Source organism: Pleurodeles waltl, chromosome 8, assembly GCF_031143425.1.
Source record: "Pleurodeles waltl isolate 20211129_DDA chromosome 8, aPleWal1.hap1.20221129, whole genome shotgun sequence".
Lineage (NCBI taxonomy): Eukaryota > Metazoa > Chordata > Amphibia > Caudata > Salamandridae > Pleurodeles > Pleurodeles waltl.
The window spans coordinates 528079734-528096934 of NC_090447.1; the positions used below are offsets into that span (position 1 = coordinate 528079734).

Genomic DNA, 17201 nt, shown 5'->3' on the forward strand with positions numbered 1-17201 from the left:
AAGACTCATGGGCCCACCTTTCGAACCCATGCACTCTTGCGGAATACAATTCCTAACCTGGAAAGTTGCCTTTCTCATCGCCATTACATCTCTGAGAAGAGTAAGTGAAATTCAAGCGTTCACAACACAGGAACCTTTTATACAAATACATAAAAATAAGGTCGTCCTACGACCTAATCCAAAATGTTTACCAAAAGTTATTTCACCGTTCCATCTAAATCAAACGGTAGAACTACCCGTTTTTTTCCCACAGCCAGATTCTGTGGCTGAAAGAGCACTACATACATTAGATGTCAAAAGAGCATTAATGTACTACATTGACAGAACAAAGAACATCTGAAAGACTAAACAGCTATTTATTGCATTCCAAAAACCTCATGCAGGTAACCCAATATCAAAACAAGGTATAGCCAGATGGATTGTTAAATGCATCCAAATCTGCTACCTTAAAGCAAAAAGACAACTGCCCATTACTCCCAGGGCACATTCAACAAGGAAAAAAGGTGCTTCAATGGCCTTTTTAGGAAACATCCCAATGCATGAAATATGTAAGGCAGCCACATGGTCTACGCCTCACACATTCACCAAACACTACTGTATAGATGTGCTATCCGCACAACAAGCTGCAGTAGGTCAAGCTGTATTAAGAACTCTATTTCAGACAACTTCTACTCCTACTGGCTAAACCACCGCATATGGGGAAATAACTGCTTACTATTCTATGCAGACCATGTGTATCTACAGCGACAGATGCCATCGAACTGAAAATGTCACTTACCCAGTGTACATCTGTTCGTGGCATCAGTCGCTGAGATTCACATGGGCCCACCCACCTCCCCGGAAGCCTGTAGCAGTTCAGAAGTTACCTTCAATTTTGTACATTTGTATATATATTATTTAAACCTTTAATAGGTACATACTTACACATTTCATTGCGCGGGCACTATTACTATAGTACAACTCCTACCTCACCCTCTGCGGGGAAAACAATCGAAGATGGAGTCGACGCCCATGCGCAATGAGCACAAGAAGGAGGAGTCACTCGGTCCAGTGACTCGAAAACACTTCTTCGAAGAAAAACAACTTGTAACACTCCGACCCAACACCAGATGGCGAGCTATGCAGACCATGTGAATCTCAGCGACTGATGCCACGAACAGATGTACACTGGGTAAGTGACATTTTCATTATTTTTTACAACTTTTTAGACACCAGAACAAACCAGTTCGACCAGAGGGTTCAGGAGATGTAGATTTTTAAGTAAAATGTAAATCACAGTGTTTTTAGCTGAAAATGCTTTCAAGCATTGGTAACTGTAAAGAAATGGCTCCCTGTTGCAGTTACCCCCCCACTTTTTGCCTGATACTGATGCTGACTTGACTGAGAAGTGTGCTGGGACCCTGCTAACCAGGCCCCAACACCAGTGTTCTTTCACCTAAAATGTACCATTGATCCCACAATTGGCACACCCTGGCATCCAGATAAGTCCCTTGTAACTGGTACCTCTGGTACCAAGGGCCCTGATGCCAGGGAAGGTCTCTAAGGGCTGCAGCATGTGTTATGCCACCCTAGAGACCCCTCACTCAGCACAGACACACTGCTTACAAGCCTGTGTGTGCTAGTGAGAACAAAATGAGTAAGTCGACATGGCACTCCCCTCAGGGTGCCATGCCAGCCTCTCACTGCCTATGCAGTATAGGTAAGACACCCCTCTAGCAGGCCTTACAGCCCCAAGGCAGGGTGCACTATACCATAGGTGAGGGTACCAGTGCATGAGCACTGTACCCCTACAGTGTCTAAGCAGAACCTTAGACATTGTAAGTGCAGGGTAGCCATAAGAGTATATGGTCTGGGAGTCTGTTTTACACGAACTCCACAGCACCATAATGGCTACACTGAAAACTGGGAAGTTTGGTATCAAACTTCTCAGCACAATAAATGCACACTGATGCCAGTGTCCATTTTATTGCAAAATACACCCCAGAGGGCACCTTAGAGGTGCCCCCTGAAACTTAACCGACTGTCTGTGTAGGCTGACTAGTTCCAGCAGCCTGCCACACTAGAGACATGTTGCTGGCCCCATGGGGAGAGTGCCTTTGTCACTCTGAGGCCAGTAACAAAGCCTGCACTGGGTGGAGATGCTAACACCTCCCCCAGGCAGGAGCTGTAACACCTGGCGGTGAGCCTCAAAGGCTCACCCCTTTGTCACAGCCCAGCAGGGCACTCCAGCTTAGTGGAGTTGCCCGCCCCCTCCGGCCACGGCCCCCACTTTTGGCGGCAAGGCTGGAGGGAACAAAGAAAGCAACAAGGAGGAGTCACTGGCCAGTCAGGACAGCCCCTAAGGTGTCCTGAGCTGAGGTGACTCTAACTTTTAGAAATCCTCCATCTTGCAGATGGAGGATTCCCCCAATAGGGTTAGGATTGTGACCCCCTCCCCTTGGGAGGAGGCACAAAGAGGGTGTACCCACCCTCAGGGCTAGTTGCCATTGGCTACTAACCCCCCAGACCTAAACACGCCCTTAAATTTAGTATTTAAGGGCTACCCTGAACCCTAGAAAATTAGATTCCTGCAACAACAAGAAGAAGGACTGCCCAGCTGAAAACCCCTGCAGAGGAAGACCAGAAGACAACAACTGCCTTGGCTCCAGAAACTCACCGGCCTGTCTCCTGCCTTCCAAAGAACTCTGCTCCAGCGACGCCTTCCAAAGGGACCAGCGACCTCTGAATCCTCTGAGGACTGCCCTGCTTCGACGACGACAAGAAACTCCCGAGGACAGCGGACCTGCTCCAAAAAGACTGCAACTTTGTTTCAAGAAGCAGCTTTAAAGAACTCTGCAACTCCCCGCAAGAAGCGTGAGACTTGCAACACTGCACCCGGCGACCCCGACTCGGCTGGTGGAGAACCAACACCTCAGGGAGGACCCCCGGACTACTCTACGACTGTGAGTACCAAAACCTGTCCCCCCTGAGCCCCCACAGCGCCGCCTGCAGAGGGAATCCCGAGGCTTCCCCTGACCGCGACTCTCTGAAACCTAAGTCCTGACGCCTGGAAAAGACCCTGCACCCGCAGCCCCCAGGACCTGAAGGACCGGACTTTCACTGCAGAAGTGACCCCCAGGAGTCCCTCTCCCTTGCCCAAGTGGAGGTTTCCCCGAGGAAGCCCCCCCTTGCCTGCCTGCAGCGCTGAAGAGATCCCTTGATCTCTCATTGACTTACATTGCGAACCCGATGCTTGTTCTAACACTGCACCCGGCTGCCCCCGCGCCGCTGAGGGTGAAATTTCTGTGTGGGCTTGTGTCCCCCCCGGTGCCCTACAAAACCCCCCTGGTCTGCCCTCCGAAGACGCGGTGTAAAGAAATGGCTCCCTGTTGCAGTTACCCCCCACTTTTTGCCTGATACTGATGCTGACTTGACTGAGAAGTGTGCTGGGACCCTGCTAACCAGGCCCCAGCACCAGTGTTCCTTCACCTAAAATGTACCATTGTATCCACAATTGGCACACCCTGGCATTCAGATAAGTCCCTTGTAACTGGTACTTCTAGTACCAAGGGCCCTGATGCCAAGGAAGGTCTCTAAGGGCTGCAGCATGTCTTATGCCGCCCTAGAGACCCCTCACTCAGCACAGACACACTGCTTACAAGCCTGTGTGTGCTAGTGAGAACAAAATGAGTAAGTCGACATGGCACTCCCCTCAGGGTGCCATGCCAGCCTCTCACTGCCTATGCAGTATAGGTAAGACACCCCTCTAGCAGGCCTTACAGCCCTAAGGCAGGGTGCACTATACCATAGGTGAGGGTACCAGTGCATGAGCACTGTGCCCCTACAGTGTCTAAACAAAACCTTAGACATTGTAAGTGCAGGGTAGCCATAAGAGTATATGGTCTGGGAGTTTGTCAAACACGAACTCCACAGCACCATAATGGCTACACTGAAAACTGGGAAGTTTGGTATCAAACTTCTCAGCACAATAAATGCACACTGATGCCAGTGTACATTTTATTGTAAAATACACCACAGAGGGCACCTTAGAGGTGCCCCCTGAAACTTAACCAACTAGCTGTGTAGGCTGACTGGTTCCAGCAGCCTGCCACACTAGAGACATGTTGCTGGCCCCATGGGGAGAGTGCCTTTGTCACTCTGAGGCCAGTAACAAAGCCTGCACTGGGTGGAGATGCTAACACCTCCCCCAGGCAGGAGCTGTGACACCTGGCGGTGAGCCTCAAAGGCTCACCCCTTTGTCACAGCCCAGCAGGGCACTCCAGCTTAGTGGAGTTGCCCGCCCCCTCCGGCCACGGCCCCCACTTTTGGCGGCAAGGCTGGAGGGAACAAAGAAAGCAACAAGGAGGAGTCACTGGCCAGTCAGGACAGCCCCTAAGGTGTCCTGAGCTGAAGTGACTCTAACTTTTAGAAATCCTCCATCTTGCAGATGGAGGATTCCCCCAATAGGGTTAGGATTGTGACCCCCTCCCCTTGGGAGGAGGCACAAAGAGGGTGTACCCACCCTCAGGGCTAGTAGCCATTGGCTACTAACCCCCCAGACCTAAACACGCCCTTAAATTTAGTATTTAAGGGCTACCCTGAACCCTAGAAAATTAGATTCCTGCAACTACAAGAAGAAGGACTGCCTAGCTGAAAAACCCCTGCAGAGGAAGACCAGAAGACGACAACTGCCTTGGCTCCAGAAACTCACCGGCCTGTCTCCTGCCTTCCAAAGATCCTGCTCCAGCGACGCCTTCCAAAGGGACCAGCGACCCCGACATCCTCTGAGGACTGCCCCTACTTTGAAAAGACAAGAAACTCCCGAGTACAGCGGACCTGCTCCAAGAAAAGCTGCAACTTTGTTTCCAGCAGCTTTAAAGAACCCTGCAAGCTCCCCGCAAGAAGCGTGAGACTTGCAACACTGCACCCGGCGACCCCGACTCGGCTGGTGGCGATCCAACACCTCAGGAGGGACCCCAGGACTACTCTAAGACTGTGAGTACAAAAACCTGTCCCCCCTGAGCCCCCACAGCGCCGCCTGCAGAAGGAATCCCGAGGCTTCCCCTGACCGCGACTCTTTGAATCCTAAGTCCCGACACCTGGGAGAGACCCTGCACCCGCAGCCCCCAGGACCTGAAGGACCGGACTTTCACTGGAGGAGTGACCCCCAGGAGTCCCTCTCCCTTGACCAAGTGGAGGTTTCCCCGAGGAACCCCCCCCTTGCCTGCCTGCAGCGCTGAAGAGATCCCGAGATCTCCCATTGACTTCCATTACAAACCCGACGCTTGTTTCTACACTGCACCCGGCCGCCCCCGCGCTGCTGAGGGTGAAATTTCTGTGTGGACTTGTGTCCCCCCCGGTGCCCTACAAAACCCCCCTGGTCTGCCCTCCGAAGACGCGGGTACTTACCTGCAAGCAGACCGGAACCGGGGCACCCCCTTCTCTCCATTCTAGCCTATGTGTTTTGGGCACCACTTTGAACTCTGCACCTGACCGGCCCTGAGCTGCTGGTGTGGTGACTTTGGGGTTGCTCTGAACCCCCAACGGTGGGCTACCTTGGACCAAGAACTAAGCCCTGTAAGTGTCTTACTTACCTGGTTAACCTAACAAATACTTACCTCCCCTAGGAACTGTGAAAATTGCACTAAGTGTCCACTTTTAAAACAGCTATTTGTGAATAACTTGAAAAGTATACATGCAATTTTGATGATTTGAAGTTCCTAAAGTACTTACCTGCAATACCTTTCGAATGAGATATTACATGTAGAATTTGAACCTGTGGTTCTTAAAATAAACTAAGAAAATATATTTTTCTATACAAAAACCTATTGGCTGGATTTGTCTCTGAGTGTGTGTACCTCATTTATTGTCTATGTGTATGTACAACAAATGCTTAACACTACTCCTTGGATAAGCCTACTGCTCGACCACACTACCACAAAATAGAGCATTAGTATTATCTATTTTTACCACTATTTTACCTCTAAGGGGAACCCTTGGACTCTGTGCATGCTATTCCTTACTTTGAAATAGCACATTCAGAGCCAACTTCCTACACGCGGGTACTTACCTGCAAGCAGACCGGAACCGGGGCACCCCCTTCTCTCCATTGGAGCCTATGCGTTTTGGGCACCACTTTGAACTCTGCACCTGACCGGCCCTGAGCTGCTGGTGTGGTAACTTTGGGGTTGCTCTGAACCCCCAACGGTGGGCTACCTTGGACAAAGAACTGAACCCTGTAAGTGTCTTACTTACCTGGTAAAACTAACAAATACTTACCTCCCCCAGGAACTGTGAAAATTGCACTGTGTTCACTTTTAAAATAACTATTTGTGAATAACTTGAAAAGTATACATGCAATTGAAATAATTCAAAGTTCCTAATGTACTTACCTGCAATACCTTTCAAACAAGATATTACCTGTTAAATTTGAACCTGTGGTTCTTAAAATAAACTAAGAAAATATATTTTCTATAACAAAACCTATTGGCTGGATTTGTCTCCGAGTGTGTGTACCTCATTTATTGTCTATGTGTATGTACAACAAATGCTTAACACTACTCCTTGGATAAGCCTACTGCTCGACCACACTACCACAAAATAGAGCATTAGTATTATCTATTTTTACCACTATTTTACCTCTAAGGGGAACCCTTGGACTCTGTGCATGCTATTCCTTACTTTGAAATAGCACATACAGAGCCAACTTCCTACATTGGTGGATCAGCGGTGGGGTACAAGACTTTGCATTTGCTGGACTACTGAGCCAATACCTGATCACACGACAAATTCCAAAATTGTCATTAGAAATTGATTTTTGCAATTTGAAAAGTTTTCTAAATTCTTAAAAGACCTGCTAGGGCCTTGTGTTAGATCCGGTTTAGCATTTCTTTTAGAGTTTAAAAGTTTGTAAAAGTTTGAATTAGATTCTAGAACCAGTCTTAGATTCTTAAAAAGTATTCCAACTTTTAGAAGCAAAATGTCTAGCACAGATGTGACTGTGGTGGAACTCGACACCACACCTTACCTCCATCTTAAGATGAGGGAGCTAAGGTCACTCTGTAAAATAAAGAAAATAACAATGGGCCCCAGACCTTCCAAACTACAGCTCCAGGAGCTGTTGGCAGAGTTTGCAAAGGCCAACCCCTCTGAGGATGGCAACACAGAGGATGAAGATAGTGACTTGGAGGAAAATTCCCCCCTACCAGTCCTATTTAGGGAGAACAGGGTCTCTCAAACCCTGACTCCAAAAATAGTAGTCAGAAATGCTGGCTCCCTCACAGGAGGGTCCAGCCTCTCTGAAATCACTGAAGGTAACTCCAGTGAAGAGGACATCCAGTTAGCCAGGATGGCCAAAAGATTGGCTTTGGAAAAACAGATCCTAGCCATAGAAAGGGAAAGACAAGAGATGGGCCTAGGACCCATCAATGGTGGCAGCAACATAAATAGGGTCAGAGATTCTCCTGACATGTTGAAAATCCCCAAAGGGATTGTAACAAAATATGAAGATGGTGATGACATCACCAAATGGTTCACAGCTTTTGAGAGGGCTTGTGTAACCAGAAAAGTGAACAAATCTCACTGGGGTGCTCTCCTTTGGGAAATGTTCACAGGAAAGTGTAGGGATAGACTCCTCACACTCTCTAAAAAAAGATGCAGAATCTTATGACCTCATGAAGGGTACCCTGATTGAGGGCTTTGGATTTTCCACTGAGGAGTATAGAATTAGATTCAGGGGGGCTCAAAAATCCTCGAGCCAGACCTGGGTTGATTATGTTGACTACTCAGTGAAAACACTGGATGGTTGGGTAACTGGAAATGAAGTGTATGACTATGTTGGGCTTTATAATTTGTTTATGAAAGAACACATTTTAAGTAACTGCTTCAATGAAAAGTTGCATCAGTATCTGGTAGACCTAGGTCCAATTTCTCCCCAAGAATTGGGAAAGAAGGCAGACCACTGGGTCAAGACTAGGGTAACCAAAACTTCCACTGGGGGTGACCAAAATAAAGGGGTTACAAAGCCTCCCCAGGAGAAAGTGGGTGACACTAGAAACAAAGAAAAAGAGTCCCCTGTAGGCCCCCAAAAACCAGACCAGGTGGGTGGGCCCAGAGACACAACCCAAAACAAAGGTGGGTACCAGGGTAAGAGCTGGGATGCCACTAAGGCATGGTGCCATAACTGTAAACAGACAGGGCACCACACCAAGGACACTTCTTGTCCCAAAAACAAACCCCCTAGCAAAATCCCAGGGGTGACCAGTGTAGCCATTGGGGATGACTCCTCAGATGAGGAGGTCTTCATAGCCTTCAACTGGAAAAAGGGCCCAACAGGTGAGTTGGAGATTCCAGAGGGAAGTAGACACTTCCACCACCTACAGGTGAATGGAATCCCAGCCACTGCCCTGAGAGACACTTGTGCCAGTCACACTATTGTGCATGACAGGCTGGTGTTCTCAAACCAGTACATCCCAGGTGAGATGGCCAGAGTAAGAGTTAGCCCAGACAGGCTCACTAATAGGCCTGTGGCTTTTGTGCCCATAGAAGTGGGTGGAACTTTTAGCTGGAGAAGGGTGGTAGTCAGTACAGACCTCCCCCTTGATTGTCTCCTTGGAAATGACTACCCAGAGGTTAGTCAGAGCCTAAGAGAAGAACTGGTCCAGGGCCAGTCCTCTCCCAAGGAGTCTGGAGTGCCTACCTCTGCAGTAAATGCAAGTAGGCCCCAGAAGAAAAAGAAAAGGAAACAGAGTAGGAAAGGTGGACAACCTTTAGCCAAGGTTCCAGCAAGCCAAGGAGATTCTGCTCCAGTGGGGGAGAACTCCAAAAGTGGCTCTGATAAAATCCAACCTGACCCACAAGAAGTCCTGGCTAGTCAGGCAACTGTTAAGCCTGAGTGGGTGGCTCCTCAGCTAACAGAAGAAAGAGTGGAAGAAGGGTGTTTACTACAAGATGTGGTAACCCCCCACTCTAATACAGCAGACAGGCACCCTAAACCCAAAGAAGCCTGTAACTTAGCCCCTTCCCTTGTAGGTGAAGAGCTAAAGGTGTGGTTCTGGGCACTGACAGCTGTCAGTGGCCTCTGCTGGGTGTTAGCCTTTATGGCTGCACTATCCTTGGCATGGTGGTCTGACCCCATGCCAAATAACAAGTTAGGCCCCCTGACCCTGTTGGTCATGGTGGGGTTACTCCAGCTCTGGGTAACCTCTTTGGGTAAGCTAGGGGTGACCCTGGCTAAGATAAGATTAGCAGAGGTGGATACCTCTGACCTCAAAATAGAGAGAATGGGTAAAGACATAAAAAGCACAGACAAGAGGCAGTTCAGACTAGGTCCTATCACTGTGGAAGTGGGTCAGTTCCCCAGAGGGAATGACCTGAACAGGAGGATGTAAGGCAGAGTAGGCCCTGCAACAAACCAGCCATTTCCTCTACTCTTCCTCGCCTGACAGACTAGGAAGACTCTTCCAGCTTTGGCTGAGTCTCCTGGCCTGTGGGCTGGGGGGGGGCTTGTGTAAAGAAATGGCTCCCTGTTGCAGTTACCCCCCCACTTTTTGCCTGATACTGATGCTGACTTGACTGAGAAGTGTGCTGGGACCCTGCTAACCAGGCCCCAACACCAGTGTTCTTTCACCTAAAATGTACCATTGATCCCACAATTGGCACACCCTGGCATCCAGATAAGTCCCTTGTAACTGGTACCTCTGGTACCAAGGGCCCTGATGCCAGGGAAGGTCTCTAAGGGCTGCAGCATGTGTTATGCCACCCTAGAGACCCCTCACTCAGCACAGACACACTGCTTACAAGCCTGTGTGTGCTAGTGAGAACAAAATGAGTAAGTCGACATGGCACTCCCCTCAGGGTGCCATGCCAGCCTCTCACTGCCTATGCAGTATAGGTAAGACACCCCTCTAGCAGGCCTTACAGCCCCAAGGCAGGGTGCACTATACCATAGGTGAGGGTACCAGTGCATGAGCACTGTACCCCTACAGTGTCTAAGCAAAACCTTAGACATTGTAAGTGCAGGGTAGCCATAAGAGTATATGGTCTGGGAGTCTGTTTTACACGAACTCCACAGCACCATAATGGCTACACTGAAAACTGGGAAGTTTGGTATCAAACTTCTCAGCACACTGATGCCAGTGTCCATTTTATTGCAAAATACACCCCAGAGGGCACCTTAGAGGTGCCCCCTGAAACTTAACCGACTGTCTGTGTAGGCTGACTAGTTCCAGCAGCCTGCCACACTAGAGACATGTTGCTGGCCTCATGGGGAGAGTACCTTTGTCACTCTGAGGCCAGTAACAAACCCTGCACTGGGTGGAGATGCTAACACCTCCCCCAGGCAGGAGCTGTAACACCTGGCGGTGAGCCTCAAAGGCTCACCCCTTTGTCACAGCCCTGCAGGGCACTCCAGCTTAGTGGAGTTGCCCGCCCCCTCCGGCCACGGCCCCCACTTTTGGCGGCAAGGCTGGAGGGAACAAAGAAAGCAACAAGGAGGAGTCACTGGCCAGTCAGGACAGCCCCTAAGGTGTCCTGAGCTGAGGTGACTCTAACTTTTAGAAATCCTCCATCTTGCAGATGGAGGATTCCCCCAATAGGGTTAGGATTGTGACCCCCTCCCCTTGGGAGGAGGCACAAAGAGGGTGTACCCACCCTCAGGGCTAGTTGCCATTGGCTACTAACCCCCCAGACTTAAACACGCCCTTAAATTTAGTATTTAAGGGCTACCCTGAACCCTAGAAAATTAGATTCCTGCAACAACAAGAAGAAGGACTGCCCAGCTGAAAACCCCTGCAGAGGAAGACCAGAAGACAACAACTGCCTTGGCTCCAGAAACTCACCGGCCTGTCTCCTGCCTTCCAAAGAACTCTGCTCCAGCGACGCCTTCCAAAGGGACCAGCGACCTCTGAATCCTCTGAGGACTGCCCTGCTTCGACGACGACAAGAAACTCCCGAGGACAGCGGACCTGCTCCAAAAAGACTGCAACTTTGTTTCAAGAAGCAGCTTTAAAGAACTCTGCAACTCCCCGCAAGAAGCGTGAGACTTGCAACACTGCACCCGGCGACCCCGACTCGGCTGGTGGAGAACCAACACCTCAGGGAGGACCCCCGGACTACTCTACGACTGTGAGTACCAAAACCTGTCCCCCCTGAGCCCCCACAGCACCGCCTGCAGAGGGAATCCCGAGGCTTCCCCTGACCGCGACTCTCTGAAACCTAAGTCCCGACGCCTGGAAAAGACCCTGCACCCGCAGCCCCCAGGACCTGAAGGACCGGACTTTCACTGCAGAAGTGACCCCCAGGAGTCCCTCTCCCTTGCCCAAGTGGAGGTTTCCCCGAGGAAGCCCCCCCTTGCCTGCCTGCAGCGCTGAAGAGATCCCTTGATCTCTCATTGACTTACATTGCGAACCCGACGCTTGTTCTAACACTGCACCCGGCTGCCCCCGCGCCGCTGAGGGTGAAATTTCTGTGTGGGCTTGTGTCCCCCCCGGTGCCCTACAAAACCCCCCTGGTCTGCCCTCCGAAGACGCGGGTACTTACCTGCAAGCAGACCGGAACCGGGGCACCCCCTTCTCTCCATTGGAGCCTATGCGTTTTGGGCACCACTTTGAACTCTGCACCTGACCGGCCCTGAGCTGCTGGTGTGGTAACTTTGGGGTTGCTCTGAACCCCCAACGGTGGGCTACCTTGGACCAAGAACTGAACCCTGTAAGTGTCTTACTTACCTGGTAAAACTAACAAATACTTACCTCCCCCAGGAACTGTGAAAATTGCACTGTCCACTTTTAAAATAACTATTTGTGAATAACTTGAAAAGTATACATGCAATTGAAATAATTCAAAGTTCCTAATGTACTTACCTGCAATACCTTTCAAACAAGATATTACCTGTTAAATTTGAACCTGTGGTTCTTAAAATAAACTAAGAAAAGATATTTTTCTGTAACAAAACCTATTGGCTGGATTTGTCTCTGAGTGTGTGTACCTCATTTATTGTCTATGTGTATGTACAACAAATGCTTAACACTACTCCTTGGATAGGCCTACTGCTCGACCACACTACCACAAAATAGAGCATTAGTATTATCTATTTTTACCACTATTTTACCTCTAAGGGGAACCCTTGGACTCTGTGCATGCTATTCCTTACTTTGAAATAGCACATACAGAGCCAACTTCCTACAGTAACTACCACAGTTGGCGAAACGTAAAACTTTAAAAAAGTTTTGTTTGGGTATTCCGGGCCCTCTTTGGGTGACCAGCTTCAGCCAGGGGGTGTTTGGGGGGGCGGGGGGGCAGTAAGAATTTCTAGGACAGTTACCTTGTCGCCAAAGCACTCCCAAGTCCAATTCCACCTTTTGTGGTGAACCACGATATGGTGTGGTCATTAAAAAAGGGCTTTAGGATGCTGAAGATTCTGTCAGATGCTGTGCAGTCGACTGAGGAATTCCTTGGGCAGCTACTTGGTTGGCGATCTTGGTGGGGTGACTTTGACCACAGAGGTTGATATCCCTCAAAGTCCTCTTGGATCCAGCAAAAGTGAAGGTGCCACTGGACTACTTTTTTCGGTTACAGCGAAACCTGCAGTTTCCATTGGTTAGTGTCTGTCTAGGGTGGCAAAACTGCTCTCGGACAACTTTCCTGGGTCCAGCAGTCTCTGGAGTAACTTTTGAGTTTCTGGTCTTGGTTGTTTGGACTGCACATCGGCAGTCTTAGGTGATCAAAAGATTGTGGCTATTGAGTGGCCAGAATAGGCTTCTTCATCAAGACAGGAAGTCAGGCAGCTTAGACCTGGAGTACACCTCTTTTGTCTGGGACTCAGGAGCTACTTTTCCATGAGCCATCCACCACAGGTATAGTCCTCTCCTTGCTTGCCCAGGGATCAGCAGGTACAGTCCAGCAGTTGGTGAGCCTCTCTTGCCAGGTTAGGGAGCAGCAGGTCAGTCATGATCTGTACTGGAGAGAAAGTACCCAGAAAGAGCTCTTGGCAGATGCATTGGATAGGAGCAATGGGCTACTAGGACCGTTTCTGCCTAATAGCGACTTCCTGCAATGTGTGCTATCTAGCTATCCCAGAGTGCACTATTATACCCACTCCCAAGATAACGGAACCCTTCTCTTGGTGTTTGGAGCTTGGTCACCACCCTGTAGGTGTAGCTACCCAAGGGCTACACACCCACTGGAAAAAATGGTTTGGCAGCTTGTCTCCCCTCACTGTCCTTGATACCTGTCTGTCTACCTGAACAGCCCCTTGTGTCTGTTGCCATCATTTGCCCTTCAAATGTGGCTTTCACTTGGAAGCCTGCCTTTTGTGCTCACACCCTGTGTGGCGTCCTGCCAGGGAGAGGTAACACCTCCTTCAGTAGCTGGCTTCTTTTGTTCTCGCTCCTGGTAGTCGTTCACACTTCGCTCCAGGAGGGCAAAAGATTTTCTTGTGGCCAGCATCTGCAAATGGCCACTGGGAAACTTGGGCAGCAGAGTGGCAACTTTCTAAAAATTGCATTTCTTTAAAAGTTTCATTAAATTTGACTTGGGCATCTTCATGTTTATTGTAACAATTATTGTGATTCCTTGAAGTACCTACTTTACCTACTTGAGTAGTCCCATTCAGAAGTAAGCACAGCTGAGGTATCAGCGTATAAGCTAATTGGGCTACTAGCTTTTCCACAGTAAAAACAACAATGAGGTTTTTTACTGGTAGAACATATAAAAATATATGTCCTACTTTTTAATATTCAGCACCCTGCCTTAGGACTCAATATGTCTGCTGTAGGGGTGACTTATATATCTTAAAAGGGGAGGTTTGGGCTTTGCTATTAGTTTAAATGGCAAAGTTCATTTAGCAGTTTGCACCTGCTCAGCCAGTCTGCAGTGGCAGGCTGGGAGACTTTTTTTCACTTTGTCACATTCTGGGTGGCACAATAGGGATTGTAGCCGTAGCGGGGTACTTAAACTTACAGGCCCTGGGCACCCCTCGTACCATATAACTTTAATTACTTAGAGGTCTGTAGTATAACAGTTTGGTATGAGACAGTGTAGGAAGTTGGCTCTGTATATACTATCTCAAAATGAGATATAGTGTGCACAGAGTCCAAGGGTTCCCCTTAGAGTTTGATAGTGGCAAAATTAGTTAATACTAATGCTCTATCTTTTGGTAGTGTGGTCGAGCAGTAGGCTTATCAGAGGGTGGTGTTAAGCATTTGTTGTACACACAGGCAATAAATGAGGAACACACACTCAAAGACTTAACTCCAGGCAAATAGGTTTTATATATTTTAGAACCACAAGATTCAAGATTTGAGGTAAGTACATAAAATGCAAGGTACTTCACACAGGTAAGTATAGAACTTTGATTTAAAACAGTAGTACACACTGTTTTGGTTAAAATGGCAATAAGCTATTTTAAAAGTGGACACTGTGCAAAAATCAACTGTTCCTGGGGGAGTTAAGTTTGGTTAGGTGTCTCAGGCAAGTAATGCACTTACACAGTTGGTCTCCTGGGCATAGGCAGCCCACTGTTGGGGGTTCAAGGCAACCCTAAAGCCACAGCACCAGCAACACAGGGCCGGTCCAGTGCAGAGGTCAAAGGAGGGCCCAAAACACATAGGCACCTTTGAAGAACAGGGGTGCTCCGGTCCTAGCCTGCTTTACAGGTAAGTACCTGCGTCCTCAGGTAGCAGACCAGGGGGGGTTTGTAGAGCACTGGGTTGGGGGGACACACAAGCCCACAAAACACACCCTCAGTGGCACAGGGGCAGCCGGGTGCAGTAGCCAAAGTAGGTGTCGGGTTTGCTATAGAAAGCAATGGAGGGACCCGGGGTCACTTAGGCGATGCAGGCAGGGCACAGGGGGGCTTCTCAGGCCAGCCACCGACTGGGCTATGATGAGGGCCGCCTGCTGGTCACTCCTGCACTGGTAGGTGGTTCCTCTTGGGTCCTGGGGGCTGCGGGTGCAGTGCTTGGTCCAGGCGTTGGGTTCCTTGTTACCACGGTCAGGGGGAGCCTCTGGATCCTCTCTGCAGGCGTCGCTGTTGGGGTGCAGGGAGTTCGTCTCAGGGTGTCCACATCGTTGGAGTCGCCTGGGAGTCCTCTCTGCAGTGTTGGTTGTCCTGGACTCGAGCCGGGGGCGTTGGGTGCAGAGTGTGAAGACTCGCGCGTCTGGCTGGAAGTGAGAGTCTCTTTAAAGTTGTTGCAAAGTTGTTGCAGTTTCTGAACAGTGCAGCTGTTCTCAGGAGTTTCTTGGTCCTTTAGGTGCAGGGCAGTCCTCTGAGTCCTCAGAGGTCGCTGGTCCCGTTGGATGCGTCGCTGTGCAGGTTCCTTGAGTCTGGAGACAGGCCGGTAGGGCTGGGGCCAAGTCAGTTGGTGCCTCTGTCGTCTCTGCAGGGCTTTCAGGTCAGCAGTCCTTCTTTCTTCAGGTTGCAGGAATCTGATTTCCTCTGTTCAGGGTTGCCCCTTAATAATAAATTTAGGGGTGTGTTTAGGTCAGGGGGACAGTATCCAATGGCTAATGTCCTGGAGGGTGGCTACACCCTATTTGTGCCTCCTCCCTGAGGGGAGGTGGGCACATCCCTATTCGGGGAATCCTCCAAACTCAAGATAGAGGATTTCTAATGGCAGGGGTCACCTCAGCTCAGGGCACCTTGGGGGCTGTCCTGACTGGTAGGTGACTCCTCCTTGTTTTTCTCATTATCTCCTCCGGACGTGCCGCCAAAAGTGGGGGCTGTGTCCGGAGGGGCGGGCATCTCCACTAGCTGGGATGTCCTGGGGTGCTGTAACAACAAGCAGAAGCCTTTGAGGTTCACCGCCAGGTGTTAGTTTCTGCAGGAGGAGGTGAGAAGCACCTCCACCCAGTGCAGGCTTTGTTCCTGGCCACAGAGTGACAAAGGCACTCACCCCATGTGGTCAGAAACTAGTCTGGTTGTGGCAGGCTGGCAGCCTAACACTAGGAGTCAGACTGGTATTCAGGGGGCATCTCTAACATTTTACAGTAAATTCCACACTGGCATTTAGTGTGCTGAGAAGTTTGATACCGAACTTTCCAGAATACAGTGTAGCCATTATGGAACTGTGGAGTTCGTATTTGACAGACTCCCCGACCATTATATCCTTTATGGCTACCCTGCACTTACAATGTCTAAGGTTTGGCTCAGACACTGTAGGGGCATAATGCTCATGCAACCATGCCCTCACCTGTGGTATAGTGCACCCGGCCTTAGGGCTGTAAGGCCTGCTAGAGGGGTGACTTACCTATGCCACAGGCAGTGGGTTGTGGACATGGCACTCTGAGGGGAGTGCCATGTCGACTTAGTCTTTTTCTCCCCACCAGCACACACAAGCTGTGAGGCAGTGTGCATGTTCTGAGTGAGGGGTCCCCAGGGTGGTGTAATACATGCTGCAGCCCTTAGGGACCTTCTCTGGCCACAGGGCCCTTGGTACCAGGCGTACCATTTACAAGGGACTTATCTGTGTGCTAGGGCTTTGCCAATTGTGGGAACAAAGGCACAGTTTAGGAAATAACACTGGTGCTGGGGCCTGGTCAGCAGGGTCCCAGCACACTTTCTATCATAACTGGCATCAACAAAAGGCAAAAAGTTAGTGGGTAACCATTCCAAGGGAGGAATTTCTTTACAGGCAGCCAAACATAATTTTAAGTGGCAGAGCACTGGCACTGAGGTGTGGTTTGCAGGCCTCTGTGCACTCTTGAGTCGAAAAACCAGCAGTATCAGTCCTAAACGTTGAGGTTATTCATGCAAAACTAGGTATTTCCTTACATACACCAGATCAAAATTTATTCTAAAAGTACCCTCAGACTTTCATCTTTGTGAACGTATCATTCTTAAAATGTTCTTTCACAGCAACAGTGTGGAAGAGTTTCACACTTTCACAAGACACTACTGTTTGTGTACAGACTCTGCTAAAGACTCCACTGAGGGCAAGGTGGTCCTACGTCAACCTTTCCGTTAATGTGAGCCTCTTCTTGCATACTCTTGATATTTGTGAAGCAAGAGTTTTGTGATATGCATTCTATGTGTGTACATTGTGTGCTGGATACAGCTTGCTATCTTGATTCAGGCAATCAAATCTATGAAAGATCTGTTGCCGGGGAAGAAACCAGTTACTTGAAAATAACTACTGTTCTCCGGCAATGGTATCATTCATAGATTCACATGTGACCCTCTCTCCTCCACCCCACAATCAGGGGCTGTGCATCAAAACATCCTTGGA

At 49.4% G+C, this 17201-nt stretch overlaps 1 protein-coding gene across 2 annotated transcripts in view; it reads left to right on the forward strand.

Moving 5' to 3' along the window:
- The window catches only part of TPP2 (tripeptidyl peptidase 2), a 635278-nt gene that overhangs the window by 319732 nt on the left and 298345 nt on the right, over positions 1 to 17201 (forward strand). The window lies entirely within an intron of this gene.